This window comes from Myotis yumanensis, unplaced genomic scaffold, assembly GCF_028538775.1.
Source record: "Myotis yumanensis isolate MYYU_CA2020_CCGP unplaced genomic scaffold, mMyoYum1.0.hap1 SCAF_12, whole genome shotgun sequence".
NCBI classification, from domain to species: domain Eukaryota; kingdom Metazoa; phylum Chordata; class Mammalia; order Chiroptera; family Vespertilionidae; genus Myotis; species Myotis yumanensis.
The window spans coordinates 22724680-22749164 of NW_027223763.1; positions in this window are offsets into that span (position 1 = coordinate 22724680).

Below are 24485 nucleotides of genomic sequence, written 5' to 3' on the forward strand. Positions count from 1 at the left end.
CTACATGTTTGCCAGGTTGAACTCTGGCAGCATGTATTATATTGAAGAGTATGCTAATTCCTTAATATAAAATTAGGAGTGGGCCTATGTCCTTTTTAGTGCCCTAGCTTGAATAGCTTATTTTTGTGTGAATTTCTCAGGAGATCCAAGGTAAGTAAATTCTTACACTTGGATCTCAATACTAGTCAATGAAGGTATTGTTTAGAAATTTCTGAGAATATCTACATTTCTTGATTGATAGCATATTTCCAGAAGCTGACTACATAAAAAGTGTCAAAAACAGCATGTCCAATAACTAGGCAGACTAGAGAGCTGACAAAAGATGGTGAATTGATTAAAAATTGCTTCAAGCTAATAGCACAGATATGCAATATGCCAGCTACATTAGGATGACTAAAAGAAAAAGAGTGAAAATGAGTTTTTCTTAGCCAGACTTTGCATTAGATGCTTTTATTGCTCATGCTTGCTCACAAGTCACCATATTCTAGGTATGTCTTCATTGACCCATCTATCATCACAACTAAAATGTGGCATTTCAAAGGACACTATCAAGAAAGTGAGAACACAACACATAGACTGCAAGAAAGTCTTTATAAATTATATACCTGATAAGGGACTTGTGACAAGAATAAAAATGGTGTTAAATGATATAAAAGAATCATGATTTTTTTGCAGAAAATTTAGCACTTCCTTAAAATGTTAAACAGAGTTACCATATGACCCCGCAATCTCACTTCTCAGTATATATCCAAGAGAACTGAAAATATATGTCCACACAAAAACTGTAAAAGTTGAATAATTGTTGTTCTTACGAGCTTTTGCTTGAGATGGATATTCAGGCTACATCTCCTTCCTCTCCCTATCACATCCTACACTGGAGTAAAAAGAACTACCTTGATTTTAAGAGCCAAGTACTGAAAATAAGTTGTGTCTTACTGTTGGTGTGTATGTTTAATTTGGCAAACTTTTTTTGTTCCTCATTAGCCATTTTTAAACTATTAAAAGTTACAATCAAAGACCTCTTAAAATGCATATAGGTATGAATATAGGTATACCCTCCCATACATACATATATATTAGTCTGTTATTCTGGAGATTCTTAACTATTCCATTATGTTTTTAGAGGAAAAACATTTTTAAATTATTTCTAGTAGGCTTATATTCAACCTACTTAAAATAAATTTATTTCTGAAGTGAGCTTTAACATAATGCTACAACGTGTTGTCAGGAGAGATCAGCTGGTTGTCCTCAGTTACTCCACAGGATGGCATTAACTTACAGAATTTACTATTGTTTAGGTATTCAGTCCCAGTTCTATTTGTCCAGAAAAATCAAGACTTGTGTATGAAAGAGTATGGAAAAAATTTAGGAAGAAGAGTTTATTCTAAAACAACACTATTTCACTAGACTTCTCTGTAAACCAGCCAAACGACCTTAATGGATAGTCGTATCCTCCTTCAGTGCAATATCTCTGGACTGAGAAATCTTCAAAGATGGACAAAGCTTAACCCATAATTAGCAAGAAAGAGGAGCAAGTTATATTTTTTGTAATACTATAAATAAGTTAGGCAATTATAGGTGGCTAGAGGCTTTCTGTACTTCATATATGTAGATATCTGTCCTTGCTTCTCCTCACTCACCCACACACCAATTCTCTTCAGAGCTGACTGAACACTGTCATGAATGTTTAATGAGTGTTTATGTGCCAGCAGTCTTTTATGTATGATACCACATTGAAAAATATAACTGTCTGCTCTACTGTAAATGGCAGGTAATACCTAAACCTGAGAAAACAGACAATGACAAGTGATACTAAGATATCAGATGACATAATGCAATGACTAAAAGGCATCATTATATTGGTTTTCCTCATTCTGGAGGTCTTTGCTGGGTATAGGTCCAGCACAGACATGCTAACACCTACAATGTCAGTCTCAGTGTACTTTCTAGGGATGGCCCCGAACATATTCATTTGCTGAAACACAAATGGAAATAGGGATATCACTCTTATATGTGACATCCAGAAAAGATCTCCCAAATGAATACTGTACATATTCATTTATTCAATTGTTTGTTTGCTCGTTATCTATCTATGCATTTGATTATTCTATCTATCTATCTATCTATCTATCTATCTATCTATTTATCTATCTATCATCTAAAAGCTTTGGCAATAGCAATTTTATAGAGTAGTAAGTGCATCAAAAACAATTGTTTTTGTGGCAGGATTAGTAGACGATGCAGAAGAATATTATGTAGAATGTACATTTTCCTTCAACAGCAATCGGCCCAACTCCAATGGGAGCTTGCAGTGGTCCTCTTGATAATTATGTGGCAGATGGAGAGAACTAAGGGTGCTAAAACTCCTCCAGTAAACCATTCTTCCATTATTTTAATATTTATTTATTTGGTTCTAAGACTAAGCTCCCCATCCAGAGGAAATAGAACTATCCCTAGCTTCAAACCAAAAAGATTTGTTATTATAAAGGTCACCCAATCTCCAAATAACTGCTTGGTTCTGGCAAAGCTTTCCATATGAAGTGGCACATAATCAGTACACAGCAAACTTGGCACAATTCTGGGGCCTACACTATATTATTTGCACAAGGACAGGTAACTTGTTCAGTGACCCTGGAATACTCATAGGAATGATACCACATTGAAAAATATAACTGTCTGCTATATGCAGTTGTGTGGATGATATAATGCAATGACTAAAAGGCATCATTATATTGGTTTTCCTCATTCCGGAGGATTTATGCAAAAGGTGTTTTTTGGGAGAACGTATTACAGCTCTTCATGCAGACAGCAGGAGGACCAAATGCTTGGCCTGTTTCTTTGTTTCTCTTCTTTAGTGGTCTGTTTTTAAGTTTAATGAAGCATTTCTTGGCCTCCTCTGCAGTATAAGCTTTATCAATCCTGGTCATTTATGTTCGTGATCTTGTAAATGAAGTAAACTGTCAGCTATGCAGAAAAAATAATCATCAAAACAAGAAGCACATTCATATAAAGACTGGTGAGCTATAGCTTAAGGATGTTAGCCACATAGAAGTTTGAGCAGCTGTTGTTATTTTGCACAAGGATGATTTTTCTTCAGATAACTCAATATACCCTTTACCTCTCAATTCTGTAATTTTGACAGCCATATCTCTAATATCTGGAATTTATTATAGTGCCTGGCTTTCCTTGGGATTTATTACTATAAATGACTCTTGCAATTGCATTGTGGAATGCTGCTCAAGATGCTTTTACTCTAAGTATCCTATTTTACCTCTGTAGGAAGGTAATTTCTTTCTTGAAATTGGGCATGATTAACAATAAATGGGATGTTTGAGATTAATAGCCCAGAACATAAGCTATTGTGTGAATAGGTAGAGGGTCCAAAATCCACCTTTTGACCTTCACTTTGTGTGATGAAGTCTGGGTCATGCATACAGCTACAATCCATCAGGAATAGCAAAGGGATTCCTGAGGTGGGCTGACAGATATATCAACAACTGATGTGCCCCTTGTTATATTTCTGGCTGGCATTGTCCACTCAGGCAAAAAAAAGACAACTGTTTAGTAGGAAAAGTCAGGTAAAATGAATCATTCATCTTTGTCTATTTGTTGCTAGACTCTTCCTTTATACATGTGTCATGTTTTCTGCTCAGCACTATTTAAACATGTCACAAAAGACTGCAGCAGTTTGGCCTAGGGAAGCCTGTTCTCTTTAGTTGCATATTTATATCCATCTAATAGCATTCATTTATTACATTGTATATTTAGCTTAATCAACACAATGAGCTTGCATCTTAATTTTAATGTACTTTTTCCAGTTGTGACTGAAAGCCTGAGGTCCTCAGCGAGGTTACTTCACTATGACTGTAACTTCAATGTGCCTCAGAACCCACCACCTCTCTACATCTCCGTCTACCTCACCACCCCACAGGGGCATCTCTGATGGAACCTAACTCTGCACTGAGGCAGCCCAGCCAGGGCCACGAACGTTTAGAAACCACCCATTCTGATTTCTGTACTCCTTGCAAGTCCATGCAAGCCCCCCCATTTCTGGCTCCGTGCCCTGCAAATTCCAGCTATTTTTATGTCTATGTCTTCCATAAGATACAGGGTTTTAATTTGACTTCACTCCCTGGATCACAGTTTGGAAAGTTACCTCCTACAGAAAAAGAAGATAAACCTAAGGCTCACTTCATAGGTTTCCTTCTCTCAGGGATTGCTATCCTGCCATATCTGTTGTGCAGTATTCAGAAATCCCTGCCTCATATATTTTGTCCAATTTTATAGTTGTTTTTGGAAGGAGGGCAACAACTGCCAGTTACTCCATCACAGTTACTAGTAGAAGCAGAATCTCTTTTAACCCATCTGTTAATATATTTTACAGAGTTATGCAATAAAAAGCAAAGAGGAGAGAATGAAAATGAAGTTATTAGACCTCATACCTTTAAAATGAAACAATTAATTGTAGTGTGGAGCACAGCAGCATTACCTCATTGCTACGGCTCATAGAGACAGACATGACCCACAGGAAGGCTCCAGACTTTTTATCTCTGAGATGGTCCATCTAAGAATCAATATCTCTGAAAATTCATGAACAGCTCTAGAACTAAAGAAAACTAACTGCTGAGGCTCCTTTAGCAAAGCACTCGAGTGGGATTAAATTTGATATAAATGATAAAATGATAAATATGTAACAAAACAACGTTTTCCTTTTATAAACTTAATGATTCTCTAGTAGGGCTGAGTGTGAGATATGGAAAGTGAAGAGACATCAGACAATGCATAAAGTAACACAAATGGTGAGAAAATTCTTGGAGTTCTTATGAAAAATAAAGAAAAAGAAAAGGAAAAGAGAAAGGAAAAGGGGTGTCAAAGAGGAAAATCAGAGGAGGGAAGAAAAGGTTATTTATTTATTTTTAGGCCACCCATTTAACTATGATTTTTGACCCTTATACACATTCTTCCTAAAATTCAGTTACTTGTTATTTCCCATAACTGGCTTGGATTTTTGCCTTGCCCATTAATCTCAACTCCCTAAGTGAGATCTATTGATTCTGTTAACTTGCCACATTGCCTACATTTTGCAAACATGGTGCTTCAAAAGTCTCCCTTCCCAGGAGAACTGGTGACATATCAAAACTGTCCCAAGAGATTTGGATTGCTAGTTTATTTTGTAGTGACATTTAGCCACTCTGACAAGTGTTTAATTATTATATGTTCCTCCATAAAGGTTGTCTCTGACAATATGTGTAAATCAAATAAATTAAAGCACTATAAGCTATTAATTTTCTGTTTTGGTTGACATTAAGTATTTGGTTATACTTAATAAATAATTAAGTATATTTATAGACAATGATGAAGAGAGCATCATTGCTTCTGGGATTATTTTCTCACAAAAGATATACGAGGCAGCTGTTTACCTTTCATAAAGTTAAATCTAATGCCATGAGTTTACACTTTGTTCTACTGTTCTAATAGTCTAAATATCCTATATTACTTTATATTATGAATATACATAATATATTGCTATGTAGTGTGGTATAGAGGAAGGACTATTATAGCCACCAGGAGTCATATATTTAAGTCCCAAGCTCTCTGATGTCCTGTAAATTATTTCTCCCATCAGGACCTCAGTTTCCTCAGCTATCAAGACCAAGTTATGAACTAGATAAACTCTAAAAGTCTTTTAAGTCCTAAAATTTTCAAATTTTGTGTTCTGTTAAGTCTTTATTTTTTTAAACTATATTTTATTGATTTTTTACAGAGAGGAACGGAGAGAGAGAGTTTGAAACATCGATGAGAGAGAAACATCGATCAGCTGCCTCCTGCACATCTCCTACTGGGGATGTGTCCACAACCAAGGTACATGCCCCTGACCGGAATCAAACCTGGGACCTTTCAGGCCACAGGCAGACGCTCTATCCACTGAGCCAAACCGGTTTCGGCGTTCTGTTAAGTCTTTACTGGGGCTCTGATAGCGATTATTCCCTCATCTATTAACACTAGGCCTTGCCTACACCCTATCTGTCCTTCATACTCTGAGTTTCTGACTCAACTATATTAATTGTGGGATCAGATTGGGGCTACTTGAAGTATATATCATTTTAACATAGAAAATAAGCAAAAGTCAGGTTGACTCTTACACCCTCTAAAAGTGAACTCACCTTAGTTTGCTATGTGACTATACCGATTTTCCTAGTGTCTTCAAATATGATTTGTTGAATAGGTGGGTATGAAGAGAATAGTGAGGGAGATGGATGAAGAGAGAAAAAAAATCTTTATTTCACTTACCTAAGGAATATTTACTGCAGTTCCTGCAATGTCCTAGGGACTGAGAATACAAAGACGAATAAGAGAGTCCCTGCTCTTAGAAAGCTCAGAGCCCAGTGGTAGAGACAGAGTTAAAACAATTATTATACTACAAGGTGATGTGAGCAGCATTTAACTTTTATGAGCATTTACAATATGCCAGATTCTGCGAAGAGCTCTATAAGTATTATCTCTTCAATTATAAAAAAAGATCCAAGATGTTAGTCAAAACTACTGTTTCTTTACCCCTAAGCTGTCATGGTCCTCTGCATTGCTTCTTTGAAATCTTTGTTAACTTTCCTCTATCTAACAATTCTGTTTCTATTTGTGTATGCATTTCACGGTCTAGAGAAAGAGAATGTGATCAGACACGTTTAGCAGTATTATAAATTTGAGAAACAGTTTTGCTTTAGGTTACCTCACCTCCCTTACATTTGGATTTTGTCACTCTGTAGATTAGTGATTCATGGGACAGGTGCTTTCCCACTGGGGGAATCACATATGACAAGGAAGCAGGACATGTGGTATAGAAAATGCTGCTCTCTTGAGCAAGCAAAATTCCATGGAACATTGTGTGCAATAGGCTGCATGATTGGCTTACTCAGTTCAAAAGATATGGATGGGTTTTCAAATACTGGAGTGTATCAACTGTGGAGTATTCTTTAAGTTATCATAGGTAAATGCCATGCAGTACTATTAAAATTAGAAACAAAGAAATAAGCCAGTTAACCTTTCATGGGATCTAAATGAAAATATTTCTCCAAATCACATTCTATAAGTATATGGCTCTATTTCTTTGGCATGGAAAATTTATTTTGTTATTTTGACAGGTAGATATTTAAATTTGGGAGTACATAGAGAGTTGGAACGTTTTGTTAATTTTTAGAAGTCTGAGAAAATAGCAAGTAGAAAATAGGAAGTATAATGCAACTCCCCAACTCTTTAGGAAATGGAGGTGGAGGAAGCAGATTTGAGAGTATATGTGAGATTAATGGTACAATGGTGTGTTTCAATGGGCTGTGCCACAGTTATTAGATTGGCTTATAGCTGAATATAGTTGCCATTAAACTCAGTACACTGTCTCACTTCTGTCCAGTTAACAAATGACAGTGGCAGGGTCTAGAAAATGACCCCTTCTTTAAACAGTGAAGTATGAGGACCACAAATCAGAACTTCAGAGTACACTCCATGCCTCAGGAGTGGGACTGTTTAAGATTATATGAACAGGAGGGAAAGTGGCACCAATGATTTGGTGTCTCTATTTTTATTGATTTGAGAGAGATATGTATTGATTTGTTGTTCCACTTACTAATGCAATCATTGGGTGCTTCTTGTATGTGTCCTGACCAGAGATCAAACCTGCAACCTTGCGGTAGGACCACACTAACGAACTGAATTACCCAGCCAGAGCCTTGGTGTCTCTATTGAGAATATCATAATATCATCTCCTTCATTATTTCATCATATCTTTTCCCAGTAAATTGAAATATTTCCCAATAAGACAAATCTCCATTATGAACTGTCTCTCAAATACCTCATATCCCTCCCCCAACCCAACTTCCTACAAAAAGAAAATATATCTGTCCTTTGTCCCTTCATACCCATTAGTAGAATAACATTTTTCTTTGAATGCTTTCACACTCTTTAATCAAAATTAGCTTTTAACATGATTGTCAATGAAAAACCTATTATGATTGTAGAGAATGAAAAAAATCTTTATTTTCTTTAAATATCACTTTCTTACTTGTTAAACACATCTATCTTTTCCCTGTACCCCTGAAACCTATATAATTTTATTAACCAATATCACCCCAATAAATTCTAATAAAAAATAATAAAATAAAACTACTGCCAGAAAGTATTAACACCAATAAGTATCAAGAAAAGGCATTGGACCCAACCTTTAATAACACCAAGTGTTAAAGAAAGCAATTTCCTGTCCCTGGAAGGTAAAGGGCAATCAAGGCTTTCTGATAGAAGTGACATATCGAGTATCACTTAGGAAGATCATTGTATGGTAGTATATGGATGAACTAGAGAGGGAAAGACACTACAGGCAGAAAGACCAGCATCACTCTAAACACATCTATTGAAATGAGACCATGTTATCCAAAGTAACAAGTTATTATTAGAAGAGTAATGATTTAGGGTTATTGTTTATCAACTATTTTATACTCTCAACATTCTTTAGTTATCATAAATACTAAATTTTACATTTGAGAGACACTAGGTTTGAATACACAATTATGTGTCAGTTTGCTTTCTTGTAAATTACTGGCCCACAAAAAGATTACTGACAATGATTATCCATTATACACTTGAATTAAAATGAAAACTTAAATGAAAATTAATGCTGATAATTTGTCCTTGTTGGTAGGAACCATACAAAAGCCTCTGGGAGTTCGACTGGTTTGAGGCATTTGAAATTCAATGTTTAATTGCCAACTGGATAATATAAATGAGTAAAGTTGGCCTTGTGCATCAATGTTGGGGATTTGCAAACTAGAAGTATACACACCATCTCAAGGAGTCAGCCACTCTGAAGATACTCCTACGAATGGTGTCATGCCATGGAGAAGTCCTGTCCTAGTGTTGTCAGACCTTATTTTTCAAGAAAAGCCTAAAATTTAGATGTAGGGGGAAAATCTTATTTTGTAAATCTAAGTTCAATTTTTAAAACTGCATTGGCCAAATAAAACATATTTTTCAGGTCAAATATGGCTATGTATCTATTTGAGATGTTGGCTTAATGACATCACACTAGATATCCAATGTGTCCATCCCATAATTGTAATAGATTTGAAAGTGGCTCAGGATATTAGTACAGACATTTAGAGAGAGAAAAAAAGGTGACCAATGTCAAAGTTTGCCTCTATAACTTCTTTATTTATGCTATTAATGCTAACTTCTCCCCATTCTCCATCACAAACCTTTAAATTTGCTACCAAGTTTTAAAGTGGCATAGTTGTGCTCTGATTGATTGTTTTGATATTTTGTTTTATTCTTATGGGACAACTTTACTTCCTTGTACTTGAAGGGTGAAGTGGGGGAGAAGGGAAGTCTCATTCATCAACTACAACTGCAAATGCTTTCTGGGAATAAAAGCACTGCAAGAGTCATCCAACTAATATTAATTGTGTAAAAACAGTTTTCCAATTTCATCCACTGAGAGAGGGTCCACCTTCAAACTTGAAGAAGCATTTCTTAATTGGGCTAATTAATGAGGATAGTATTACTAACCAGAGGCTTGGTGTATGAAATTCGTGCATGGGGTGGGGGGCTCAGCCTGGCCTGCACCCTCTCCAATCTGGGACCCTCCCACAATCCAGGACTACTGGCTCCTAACTGCTCACCTGCCTGCCTGATTGCCCCTAACCACTCTACTTGCCTGCCTGATCGCCCCTAACCACTCTACTTGCCTGCCTGATCACCCTTAACTGCCTCTGCTTGCTGGCCTGATTGCTCCCTAACTAGTCTCCTGCTGGCCTGGTTGCCCCCTAACTGCCCCCCTGCCAGCTTGGTCGCCCCCTAACTGCCCCCTTGCAGGCCTGGCCATCCCCTAACTGCCCCCGCCCCTGCTGGCCTGGTCGCCTCCTAACTGCCCCCTTGCCAGCCTAGTTGTCCCCTAACTGCCCCCTGCTGGCCTGGCCACCTCTTAACTGCTCACCTGCCGGTTTGGCAGCCCCTAACTGCTCCCCTGCTGGCCTGATCACCCCTAACTGCCTTTGCCTCAGCCCCCACCACTGTGGCATTGTCCAGAAGGAAGTCGGATGTCTGGAACATGTCCAGTCGACTCAGTCTAATTAGCATATTACCCTTTTATTTGTATAGATTGCATGAAATTTGTGTAAGAGTAGGCCTTCCTTCCCCTGGCTGCCGGCACCAGCTTCCCTCTGGCACCCAGACCCACCTTCCCTCTAACTCTGGCTTCATCCAGAAGGTCATCCGGTCTAATTAGCATTATGCTTTTATTATTATAGATTTGTTCTCCTAAAAGGTATTGGGTAATATCAACACACGTTTGTAGTCTAGCCACACCATACCTACATGTGCAACAGACAGGGATTCCAAGTGACCTTGATAGCAAATGGTCCTTGGTTTTCTACCCATATGTACTTGTAGAAAAAGACTAGAACCTTCAGCTCATAATTTTGAAAAATTTCTCAGTCACATGATCACTAATTACCATACACTATATTAAAGGGGCAATAAAGTGTTTTTGGAAAGTCCCTGTTATTTAGAGACCCTAGGAGGCAGTGGGGGTTGATCATATTGATTCAAATCTTGGTGACTGATTTTTTTATGGGTTCTAGACCCTCCTAGCCATTATTGATCCCATGACTCCAAAGTGTTCTCCCCTGGGTACTCATTTGCTGATAATCAGTTTAAAAAGACAGCATAGCTTCCAGTCTAAAGCAATTACTCATGGCTTTGTTTCATATGCTCTTGCTCCTGAACATCATTATGTTTAATGTTTCTGTTATCATCCCTTGGTGGTTTGCTTCATATCCGCTTAGGGAAAACAAGATTCATAATCTGATGTTTAATATTCTAGTTGTGCATTAACTTTTTTACATGTCTCTGAGGGTCAATATCGTCTCCTAATTCCATTGTGTACTGTATCCCTTTATGCTCCAACTAACTATGTGCATATGTTAGGATGGTAAGACAAATAATCTCTATATAGATTGCATTCCCCCCCCCCCATAGGTATTTGTAAAACACTATATATTTCTTATTAAGCTTATTTTCCATTCATTTAAAAATATTTATTTTATCTACTTACTGCAGTGTGGTGGTAGTTTATAATCTAATGGGTGAGGTATTCATGTCATGAGGAACTGTAATAAAGTTAGACCAAAAAGTGCACTGAGAAAAAACCAAATGCTATAGAGCACACTGTGTTTAATTCTGATTTGGGGGGCTAAGAGACATCCAACAGTTTACTGGGAAGGAATTTTAAGATTAATCTGACAAAGTTATTCTTCCAAGAAGCTTTCTTTTATAAACATCTGAAATCATGCTATCCAAAAATAAGCATGCTGCTATCATTAGGCATGGAAAATGCCCTCTCTCAATGTTACCAATAACAGTAATGAACAATTGAAAATCCAGTTCTCTCTCATTGACTCATTGCTATTAATGAGGCAAAATGAAATGAAATGCCAGATATTCCTCATGGAAATACAGAAAAGGTGAAAATAAAAAATGTGATCTGAGATTTAATTTGCATGTCTGAATATAATAAAACAGAGTGTACCCTCCATGTGCTATCAGAAAAGTTAGCTCTAAAATTTTCAGAAAATTAACTAAACCACTCCACAAATATACAAATGTTACACTTTCTATGAGTAAGAGGCACAGCATGCTGTGAAAGAAGAGAGGTCGATTTTAGATTAGAGGTTTACAGAAGTGACAAAAAATATTTGCTTGATGAACCAGGAAGTGGAAAAACAGTTGAATGAAAATAAGAAATAAATACATTCTCTTAAGGTAGAAAACAAAGAAAGAGTTTTACAATATATAATTAAATTCTAATATTATATAACATGATTTTTTGTTGAACCAATTGAAGTACATAAATTCCTTAAACTAAGCATGATAGCCTGCTTGTTATTACATATCCATTATGATTTAAAAGGAAGATCTTGCTTTCTTTTTTTTTTTTTTTTTTTTAAATATATTTTATTGATTTTTTACAGAGAGGAAGGGAGAGAGATAGAGAGTTAGAAACATCGATGAGAGAGAAACATCGATTGGCTGCCTCCTGCACATCTCCCACTGGGGATGTGCCCGCAACCCAAGTACATGCCCTTGACCGGAATCGAACCTGGGACCCTTCAGTCTGCAGGCCGATGCTCTATCCACTGAGCCAAACCGGCTTCGGCAGATCTTGCTTTCTTATTACATTTTGCTCCTTCCAGATTGAATTTATATTGCTTCCTTATTTTATGAAAATATAATACCCTTTATTATCAGCCTTTGATAGTAATTCCATTTCTTTACTCTGAATTTCTGAATGCAGAGAATTGATTTACAGCCTTAATTTGGCAAGGTCAGTAAATAGCACAAGAGATTATAAACATCTGGATTGAAAGTCCAAGACCTTTGAATTAAAGTGTTTAGTTTTCATTTGACATAAATCTTAACAAATAAAAACCCTAAGCTATTTGCATAAGTGACATGTCTCAGGAAAAAAATGGATGGGTTATGTGTGATAAACCGTTTGTATGCATAAAAGTTCCTGATATTTACTGGAATTAGGTACAGCAGATGTCACATTAACATTTGGCAAGAATAAAGCCCAAATGAGTGATTGGAGAAAGTTAATATGCTACAGGGTTTTAATAGAATGTGTATATACACCAGAGACTTCAAAAGGCTATTAAATATTGAAATATATTAACTGACATTGTATGTGGTAGATATATTTGGGATGAATGGGACAAAGTGAAAATCAATGATCCATTGAGATGGGTTTTTCTTCTCCTTTGTAATTCCTGGAAATATGGGATTTATGGAAAATGTTGGTAAAATAGTAGGGTTATCCAAATGGAGAAACAAATTCATTAAATGTCTCCTAAAAACAAACCCCAATACACACAAATACTTCATTCTTTTAATCATTAGAAAATTCAAAATTTACTGAGAGTATCCACAATGTTCTCCATATGGTTAAAGTTAGTTCATGTCAACATTTGGTTCACAAAAACAGGTTAGATTTGATGCCTGGTAATAATACAGTAGTTGAAAGAATGTAGAATGTGGTTCTGGCCAGGTAGCTCAGTTGGTTAGAGCGTCATCCTGATACACCAAGGTTGCAGGTTTGATCTCTGGTCAGGGGACATATAAGAAGCAACCAATGAATACAGAAATAAGCAGAAGAATAGTTCTTAATATTTTCCTTACTGGTCTTTTCTCTCTTTTGGGTAAACTATAATAAAGCATATTTTTCTACCATGTTGACAATTTTGCACAGCTTTTTAATATTTTTGGAAAAGAGAATCAAATAGTAGCATCATGAAAACAAAAGTTCTTATCTGTTCTTAGAGTTATTTCTTACTTGGTAATTCATATTTTATTTAATTTGCTAATCGGATTTTCCAGAGAAAAATCTTTCTTTTTGACTCATCTTCCTATAAATAACAAATAAAATTATATACCCAGATACTTTCTTCTAAGTAAAACAGAATAACAAACATTGATTCCTAAGAGTTGTTTTAAGATTATATACTTTTGCTTCTTATTTTCATGTGCTGCAGAAAGGCTATTTTGGGGTCCTCTTACTTGAATATGTTCATTATTTTCCACTAAAAGAAGGTATAAAAAGAATGTGGGTTAGGGTATAGAAAATATGTTGTTGTCATGAACTTCACAAGTCTTAAAATGCTTGTGTTTGATAGACAGTTCTCAATTACCAACCCTCCAGTTTTCTCTGTAAAATAGAAGTCAGTGACTTTGGGTAAAAGTTATACTGAATATGAACAGTTGAGACAAAGAGGATTCATGACAGAGAAATTTAATTGTGCATACCTCCTCCCCACCTCGCAAGGAGAACAGTTTTTCCCTAAAGCAGCAGCTCCCGAACTTTTTGGTCTCTGGGCTCCTTTACATGCTTAAATATTATTGAGACCCCTTAATTTTTTTTCTTTTATGTGGGGTTTAGTGTGAATTATAACTACCAAAATTGCACTGTCAAAAATTAAAATTGAGAAAAACATTTAGCAATTAAGTAAAAAAACAAGATGAATTCATTTTGTGTTAACAAAAGTTACTTGTGTTATGAAGAAATAACTCTTTCCCAAAGCAAAGAAAAAAAAAATGTGATTAGCATGGCATTTAAAAAAAAATCTCTTAAATGTCTTACTTAACAGAAGACAGCTGGGTTCTATATCTGCTTCTGTATTCGGTCTTCTGGGATATCACATGTTATGTAGCCTCTAGGAACCTCTGCCATACACTCCGGAGCAAAGGAGTACAAAAAGGCAAATAACACGCCATGTTGTAGTGGAAATAGTTTTGATCTTGCAGACCCACTGAAAGAGAATTGCTGTTCTAAAATGAAATGTCAATCTGTTCCAACAAAAGAACAAAGTGAAGGACAATTTGGAAGTGAATTTCATTTGCCTTGATTCAGAATACCTGCGTATGCAAGTAAGCCACAGAATACATTAAAATTTTAGCAATATTTGCTTAATTTTTGATGAGCTGGCTTCCTTGGTATGCTAATCAAAGTCTTAACTTGTGATACAGATAGGTGTTCTTTACCTTTTGTGTAATCTGCCTACATAAAAGAGATTCTGTTTCTTATTAAAGTAATTTTCTGTGCTTTATGTTATTGTTGTTATGTCCTTGAAAGTCAAGGAAGGAAAAATAATACAAGGAAGGACAAATAACTAAGGTTTTTCAGTTAGGAAGGAGCTAAGATACTTTACAATAGTGCCGCCTGTTATGTTTGTTTTTACATATTTTATATCAGTTGGATTAAATAGGTAATCAAGTAGTTCCTCAGTCACCTACAATTCTAAGTCAGGAAGGTGCACAAATCCGTGAAAGTGCTTCTAATTTTGCATTCCCAAAAATCAAACTCTAAACTTAGAAAACGATAAAATTAAGATTTTAGGTTATCTATTACATGCAAAAATATCTTTGTGATTTCCCAGGGATCTTCTGGAAAAATCACAAATATGATTTCCTTTTTTTTTTTTTTGTCATTTCAAAATAATGAGATGTTTCTGTGGATATTGCAATCCAGTGGAAAACTTCTTACTCATCAAAGGAAAAAGCAGAAATCTTTGCCAATCCCTTTCCTTTCTGATCATGTTATTTCAGAGTTCTATACATTAATTCATCTATAATTTTCATTAATCCACCTCAGCTATACTTCAATTTAGTGGTAATTACTCTGAAGCTTTTTTTCCCAACAACTTTATTATTTACAACACATTTACACTTTGATGCAACACACACATTCATAAAACACGCTCACAAGGAAACAAATGTTTTAATTGATACAACTCTATACATTTAAGATGCATTATTATTCTACTCTATTCTAGATGCTATTTGGTTTGACTTAATTTGATTCTACTTTATTAAAACAAAATTTCTGGTTGCAAGCCACTAAATTGATTTTATAATCCACAGTTGGAGTGTGAACGTTAGTTTGAAAAACACTTTACTAAAATAATTTTTATTGTAATCTTACCTTTCCCTACCATGCATATTTTCATATTTCCTTTTTATTTTTATTTTTGTTTTTTTAACAGTGAAAATGTGGGAAGTACATCAGCAACCTGTCAGTGACATTACCTGTGATCTGTCTTTTCTTTTCTCTTGCTACAGAGTAATAGAAGCAGCCACATGATAAACCATGAGAAAGGGCTTTTAAAATTTGGATCGAATCAGAATCAGCAGGTCCAAAGTATTGTTTACTTCTTTTCCTTGGGGGAATTCAGAATAAAAGACAAATGATATGCTAAATTAATTTCAGACCCGGTGCACTTTGCTCTTTCAAATGAATCCATTAAAATCGAGGGAGCATCTGCTGACCTATGCACATTGCTATTCAAAGCTGATTCAATATTTTCAGGAAGAGAGTGGAATAAAAACGTGTATTCTTAAGCACTTTAATACTGTCTACTGATCGTGTGCCTTAGCTGTTTTATTTTTACTAATATCATAGAGAAGGCTGTACCTCATCCTCAGGAAGGGTGAGCTTCTGTGGAAGAATTGTACAACTCAGAGTTCCTGAACTGGAGGTATTTCTGAGAGCTCGCCAAGACCAGCATGCAGGGCTCCCCTTCTCTTTCCTACTACAGGCATCAGTGCCTAAGTCTATTGTCTCTTTTTCTCCTTCTTCTCCTTCCTTTCTCCTCCTCCTCCTCCTCCTCCTCCTCCTTCTTCTTTTTTTGGAAAATATATATTTATTGATGTCAGAGAGAAAGGGAGAGGGAGAGACAGAAACATCAATGATGAGAGAAAATCATTGATCAGCTGCCTCCTGTACGCCCCCTATTGGGGATTGAGCCCACAACCTGGCATGTGCCCTTGATCAGAATTGAACCCAGGACCCTTCAGTGGGCAGGATGACACTCTATCCACTGAGCCAAACCAACTAGGGCAGGCCGTCTCTTCTTCTTTATTGTGTACCACTACCTACTGTGTCATGCCACATTCTCCAAACTGGCTGCCAGAAGGTTTTTAATAAAAAGTTTTACTGAGAAGATAGACTGGATATAACACATTCAAAATATAAGTATGTCAACATGACAATAGTTTAAAGCAGTGGTTCCCAGACTTATTTGGCCTACTGCCCCCTTTCCAGAAAAAATATTACTCAGCCCCTGGAAATTAATTTTTTTTAAATTTTAATAGCAGTTACTCATCGCCCCCAAATGCACCTGTGGCCATCACCGCCCCCCTGGATCGCTGCAGCGCCCACGGGGGGGCGGTAGCGCCCACTTTGGGAATCACTGGTTTAAAGACTTTTTACCAGTTCTTTCCAGCGGTTCTCAACCTGTGGGTCGCGACCCCTGAAAATACATCCTGCATATCGGATATTTACATTACGATTCATAACAGTAGCAAAATTACAGTTATGAAGTAGCAACGAAAATAATTTTATGGTTGGGGGTCACCACAACACGAGGAACTGTATTAAAGGGCCGTGGCATTAGGAAGGTTGAGAACCACTGTTAGGTTTCTTAATGGGAGCAGGATAGTTTCAAATAGCCTTCTGGTTTCGCTTTCTCTTGTGAAGGGTAGCATACACTCAACCTTCTCGCCCCTTACATCCTGCCTCTTTCCCAGACTGCTCACTCCATATTTTTACGTATTCAACCTGAAATATCAACTGTAGGTAGGGGATTAATAGGTTTGAACTTGTGTCCACTCAAGTGTCCAATTATATCAAGCAAGTAGTTTGTACTCTGGGGACCACCAGTGTATTTCCCACATGACTGAACCCTGTATATATTTCCTATATCCTCAGGAAATGTACCATTACTACCTTTGCTCACAATCATATTTTTATATTATTTTTGTTTTTTTGGTAACCATGAAGCTTAACATTAGTGATTCCATCAAATAACTTTCCCTTCAAATATAATCTTAAGTGGAAAAGCAATATATAAACCCAATAAAAGAGGAGCATTTCTATTTGAGGAGAGGAAAAGAGTTTTGGAGGCCAGTGAACTCATCGCTACAGTCACCTCATCCCTGATACATATCCCATCCCCTGAAGTCCTAAGACTTTGCAGCTGACATGTACATACATGTGAGAACACATATACCATGTCTCAACAAACAAATCCCATTTCTCCTATTTGATCTTGAGAAGCTTTTGAAAAGGAAAAACAATAAGACATACTGATTTCTGATTAAATATTTAATCACTAATACTAAATTGAAAAATCACTACTAAATTGAAAGCCCATGAATGAAAATTTTGTTGATTCATAATGGACAATGAGAATGGGGGAGAGATCTGCAGATGAAGTACTTCTAAAAACGTTGGAAGACAAAAACCAGATAAAGAAGAGGTAGCTGAACCTAGGAATCTAAGGGAAAAATAAAGAATAAAAGATAAAACTTAAGAGCCTAAAGAGGGGTTTGCCTAAGGATGGTTTTCAAAATTTTAACATCTGTACAGAATGTGCTCTGACCAGCACACTGAGGTTGAGTATCGATTAGATAAACAAATACCAGCCCTGAGAAATGAAAGTGAGCATTTCCAGTAAGCTCTGTGCATGGCAGCACCCTGCCTTTGGAAGAGAAGAGTGAGATCTGAGCCAGAAAACCAGGGGACTACTTGAAAGTTTGTCTAGGGAGTAATTTATGTACCACTGACCATGGTACTCATACTCACTATGTGCTAGGCCCTACTCTTGGTGCCCTACAAACATATTTTTATTTATTTAATAAACCTAAGGGTATCAACACTATCCTTTACAGGTAAGGAACCTGAGGCCCAGAAAGATTAACTTACTCAAGGTCACCCATATAGTTAGTGATGAGCTATGGTTCAAACCCAGTCAGTCTCTCTCCATTCTCTTAATGATTATGCTATGTTGCTGCCTACTTCTTTCCAAAGACAAATTCTACAGAAGGAGTTACAGTTAAGAGAATTTCTGCATAACAGGAAGCAGGGTCAATGGGTGGAGCTGAAAACAATGGGATTAAATTAATTTCTCTTTTCTGAATTGTGTGGCCTCTTTAAAGAACAGGGTTTATGCCCCTGGCCAGTGTGGCTCAGTGGTTGAGCATCGACCAATGAACCTGGAAGTCATGGTTAGATTCCTGGAAAGGGCATGTGCCTAGGATACAGGCTCGATCCCCAGTGTGGGACTTGCAGGGGGCAGCTGATCAATGGTTCTCTCCCATCATTGATGTTTCTATCTCTCTCTCCCTCTCCCTTTCTCTCTGAAATCAATAAAGATATATTTAAAAAAAAGAAAAGGGGTTATAACATTCATCTCTAATTAATCACCATTTGCCTTCAAATAATATTAAACTACTTAATAAATGGTATAAAAACTTAACACAATGCACTTCCAATTCCTCCCTCCTATCTAATCTTCTCTTATTATCTACTTTTTACTTTAACGTATGCTATAAAACCAAATTACTTTGGTATTATTTTTGCCTTATACTATTTCAATAAAAAATATACTTTAATGTATCTTCATTTTATTATTTTCTAGAGGTACTAATTTTTTTTCTTTTGTTAATCCTCACCCAAGGATGTTTTTCTATTGATTTTTAGGGAGAGGGGAAGACAGAGAGAAACATTGATGTGAGAGAAACACATGGATTGGTTGCCTCCTGCACAAACCCAGACCAGGGCCCAGGCTGGGGAGGAGCCTGCAATCAAGGTACATGCCCTTGACCGGAATCGAACTCAAACTCGGTACCCTTTGGTCCATAGGCTGACGCTCTATCCACTGAACAAAACTGGCTAGGGTTAGAGATACTAATTTTTTAATATCTTAGTTTCTGTGTTATATGTTTTTTTCTGTTAAAGAATTTCTTTTTACATATCTTATATTGGAGGTCTGTTAGTTTTGCTTTTGTTTGTTTAAAAATATTTTTATTTAACCTTTATTTTTGTATGATATTTTTGCTCTATAAGATTCTGGGTTGGTAAGTTATCTTCTTTTTTTTAAACCTTTAAATATGTAATTCCACTGTCTTCTGGCTTACATAATTTCTGACACAATAATTCTTATTCTTGTTCTTCTGTATGCAATATTGTTCTTTTTATTTGTTTGAGCTGCCTTCAAGATATTCTCTTTATCTTTGGTTTCAACAGATAAAGAATATGATATGCTTAGATGTGTTTTTGGAGTGAGTACCTATTTTGTTTGGTGATTCTCTGAGTTATTGGATCTGTAGTTTCATTTCTTTTATTAATAACTTAAATGTCTACTTCCTTGTTCTTGCTCTCTTCTCTTTTTGGGATTCCAAGTAAATGTTTGTTAAACTATTTGATGCTGACATATGTAATACCCTTTGTAATGCTTTAAGCAATAAAAAAAAAAAAAGAAAAAAAAAGATGCTTAGGGTTCTGCTTGAGTGTAATCAATAGAATTAGAATAATATTATGCTTTATGGTCAATGAAAAAAAAAACAAAACTATTTGATGCTGTTCCACAGCTCTTAGATATTTATTGTTGTTTTTAACTCTTTGTGATTCAGTTTTGGTTATTTCGACACCTTTTCTTTATATTCATTATTTTTTTCCTCAGGCTACCTCTAGTCCACTGAGGAGTCCTTCAAAGGCATTTTCTCCTCTACTACTATGCTTTTTTTCTTTAGGATATCCATTTGTTTCTTTCCAATGGGTTCTCTATCTCTGCTGAAACTCCCCATATGTGCATGTAATGACAATTCACCTTTTCCAAAATTTTTTTTACCATGTTAGTCAGAGCTAATTTGAATTTCTTCTCTGATAGTTCCTGTAACTGGGTCATTTTTTGAGTCTGGTCCTATTGATCGCTTTGCCTTTTGACAACGAGCTATTTTTCTTGCTTCTTTTCCTCATGTTTTTGTATTGAACTCCTGTCATTGAGTGCAGAACCGTAGATTTTGAAATACGTAGTATTTATGCATGGAAATGGGCATACTTCTTTTGGTAGGTCTTTTGTATGTGGGGTGAGTCAATCTAGTTAGAAGCTGTTTTTTAATTTTTATTGTTACTATAAATTCCTTCAAGGCAGCACTGACTTCAATTTCTCAATGTCCCTGCCAAGCACCAAACTTCAGCAATTTGTTAAACATTTTTAGCCAAAATATTCTTTTCTGGTTGTGTGGCACTTGACTTGACTCTTCTCCCTTACGGTTTGCAGTAGGGAAGCCACTGCTCTCTGCCTCTTGGGAGGAATTGGCCTCTCCCTCGATTTTAGGCCACTTGGTTGTCTTGAGATCTCATCTATCTCAGGAGTTCAAGAATAGACAGGATTTTGTAGATTGTTGAGCTTTTCCTTGTTGTTAGGGTGAGACCAACACTATTTAAAAATTTCTCATCATTTAGTGGAAATGGAACTACTCCAGCCAATGATTTTTGGGTTTGAATATCACCTCCAGATGCCCACTAAACCCAAACCTGGCATTACTGGCTCAGTTCAGGAGTCGGTGGGCTATGGTCAGTTTGGCTCAGTTACAAAGGTAAGGCCTGCTTCTTCCTAGTTTTCTGTAGGCTCACCTGAGGGAATTTTACCTCTTTCCTTAGCATCATGTAATGAGATTTTGCAGTTTTGCACCAAACACGGGGACTTTTCCACCCTTATCAGTACACAAAGTTAGAGTTTCTAACCTCTTTTGCCTGTGTTTGGACCTGGAGACTAGCAGGTCTTTGCCCTCAACATTGGTTTTGCTTCTGTTCCACCCCTGTGTAAAACAGCATCTCTGGGGAGGTGCGATGCTCTAAGTGGGAGAAAAAGAACAAACATCTTGGCTTTGGAAGACCTGGACACAAAGCCTATCTCCACCATTGGTGAGATGTAGAAAACACCTTCCTCACATAATTTGAAATTATGGGTATGTACTTTAGTTGGCTGCATTTAGATCAGTCTTGAAAGTTAAGGATGATGTGTTTGGCCTGCATTAGTATACAGTGTTAGTGAATCAATAGGATTATCTTAAAGATGAACTAGATATAATTAAACAAGTTGCATTTCAAAACAATGTTTCAATTTATTTGCAAAACCTTTTCATCTGCCCTCATTTTACGTTATGACGGTCTTGAAAATCATTTGGATCAATATCTCCATTTTTAATGAAGAGGCTATGGAGACAGAATAATGAGTAACAACTACCGAGAGACAGGTCAGGGACACAAATACAAGTGTTTACAGCTCCACCCCTCTGTGCACTTGTATTGTGCAATGATGTCTCCTTAAAAAAAATTACTGAACATCGCTATACAAAAGGTAGTTTCGTTGTGATGGCTCCATGGAAGAAAAGAAAAACACTTTCAATCAATACAAAATAATTCAGTGCTTTCTGTCATAAGTAGAAAAGAGATTTTTCTGTCCTGAATGTTAAGTTTAAAACTTGCTGAATTGACAAAGAATGATGAAGTAGTTGATATCAATGCTTTTTAAAAATTGATGGCAAAGAAAGAAAAGTGGACAGGTGGGCTGTCTGTAGCAGCATAACAGACTCAGGGGTGCTGGTAGAAATCAATGATCCCAGCGAGATTATTGAAGCTGGGCTTACAAAGTACAATTGGTAATGAAAGTCTGCTGCTTTGGCACGCTCGTGTTTTGGGGATAACACAGACATCAGAGCGTTTACAGCTATCTATAACCGGCACCTAATCCTGTATTCTGTCAGAAGAAATATGCCTGGCGTGTCTCACTGCCATATCTTTAGGCAGCAGGATGGGAAGGTCTCTGGCAAATGGGCTTGTTTTTCAACAACTTTACTTTTACTCCCCAACTTCTTAGAAAGTGAAAATCTTCGCAGAGGGCCACTGCCCCCGCTTAGTCCCTGCGCACAGCGCTCTTTCTTATTGGATTCCCTCCCTCTTCCTGTCACATCTCATGTTTACTCAGAAGGCCCCAAGCAACTTATAAGCGAAGGCTGAAGCCTGGTGAGCAAAAGGAGGTTCATTTTCCTAAAAACTTCATTCTGCCAGCATCTTACCTTTCTAGAGAAAGTAATGTAATGGTCAGAAACACATTTTAATTTTTGGTTTTCTGGTCTTTCTAAACAATTCATGATATATTATAAAATCCTTTAATGAATTCGATATCAATGTACCTTTGTTGGCTATAGGAAAAAAACTAAGAGGAAAGGGTATCAGTATTGAAATGCAAAACGTTTGAGGAATTAAAAAAATAACCTTGTATTTCGAGTTTTGGATTCTTTTCATACTTTATCTTATTTTAGCATATGTGGGTATTGGTAAAGTTCATTTCAGTGACCTGTTTTTTAAACAACTAATTATTGTAGAAATGGGATTAAATCCATTTCTCCAGACTGACCTTTTAGCCTTAGGTTTATCGGGGGCAGATATTTCTTATTTCTAATTCCTTAAAACCCAATTTTACTCTATATAATCAGAGAACCTTCCTTCTTCACTTTAAATTTAAGGCTAGAATTACATGGAAGCAAATCAAACTAAGCAGACCAAGAAAAATGATTCAGTGATGTGACTCAAAAGATGCCTTTTTTTCCCTAGGAATTTTGAGTTTAAATAAGCCACCCCCTATCACGCAATCACATATGACTCGTTCCTACATGTCTAAAGCTAGACATTCCATTCAGGCAACTGTATTTTCCAGGTATGCCCTGTTCAAGTACAGAATGTTATTTGTAATTTTTAGAAGGTACTTATAGGACATTCACTCTCAGCAACCTAGGTCTTTTATTTATCTGAAAGGCAACAGAAAGTAGTTAAATTGGCTTTTCCTTGGGCATGCTTTACCTCCTACCACTCCACTCAGGTCAGAAATAATGGCCTGATGCAGCTCTCAGAACTTGGGGCAGACCCTTCTAACACTCTGCATACAGATGTGCCCACAGGTACATGATGCCACACGTGAAGCCAGCTATAATACATTATGATAATAAGAAAAGTTGTATCCACAGCTTTATTAGCAGGAAGCATTTATACTTGTGCATAACATTTCTCATGAGGTTTGGTGGGGAACATCTTGAGAATAAATTCCTACATTTTTATTAATGTCTTCACACTTCAGAATATCTGAAAGCAAGAGGTTCAAGCTTTTTGACCTAAAGCAGCAACACAGCACAGCAGCTAAACCTTCGAGGCATCTTTGATGTCAGCTTATTCACTAAGGTAGAGGTAATATTGCTCATGACACTTTTTATACCTGAGGTTATGTTGTTGAGGTCCATAGTTTGTATTGCAAAAGTAATTTGTTAAATACTTTTAATCATTTTTACACATTTCCAGCTTTGGAGAAATATTATGCTTTTATCACTTTTGCCAGCTTAGATAAAGATCTTAATACTCAATTTCATAAGTGATTCTTAATTTCTCAAGGTACTTTTTAACCACTTGGAAAATTTTCAATGCCCTTACTTTAGAAAGCCTTGAGGGTTTCAATTCCTTAACCAAGAATAAAATTCTGCATTTTATCATTGCAGGATTTTATTACTTTAAAGTCTTTATTATCCATGAAAAGTTGATCCATAAATTTACACATGTAACTAGTTATTTTTATTTTTTTGCCCCATGCCTAGCTCATCTTTAGGTTAGCTGAGATCTGAATGCTACAATAAGCACAATGGGAAGCCATAAATGCTATAAAACATTACAAATATAGGACTATTTATTTCAACTTGTGTTAGTAACAAGAAATTAGAAATAATTTGGACAGCTCTTGGGTTTTAAAAAGGGGAAAGTTTAAGAGCTGCTAATGTTAATACTTCTGTTCAGAAAAATTTTTGCTTAATCTCAGATACATGGATTATCATAAAATAAAAATCTAATTTAATATAAAATACAGTCCCTGATTTGCAATCATTTCACTTAAGATTTTTGACTTCACAATGGTGTGAAGCTATACACATTCAGGTGGGAATCATCCTTTAAATTTTGAATTTTGATATTTTTCTGGGCTAGAGATGTGTGGACTGACACTCTCTCATGATGCTGGGTGGCAGCAGTGAGATCATTTTGCCCAACAGAAAGTTAACGTAAG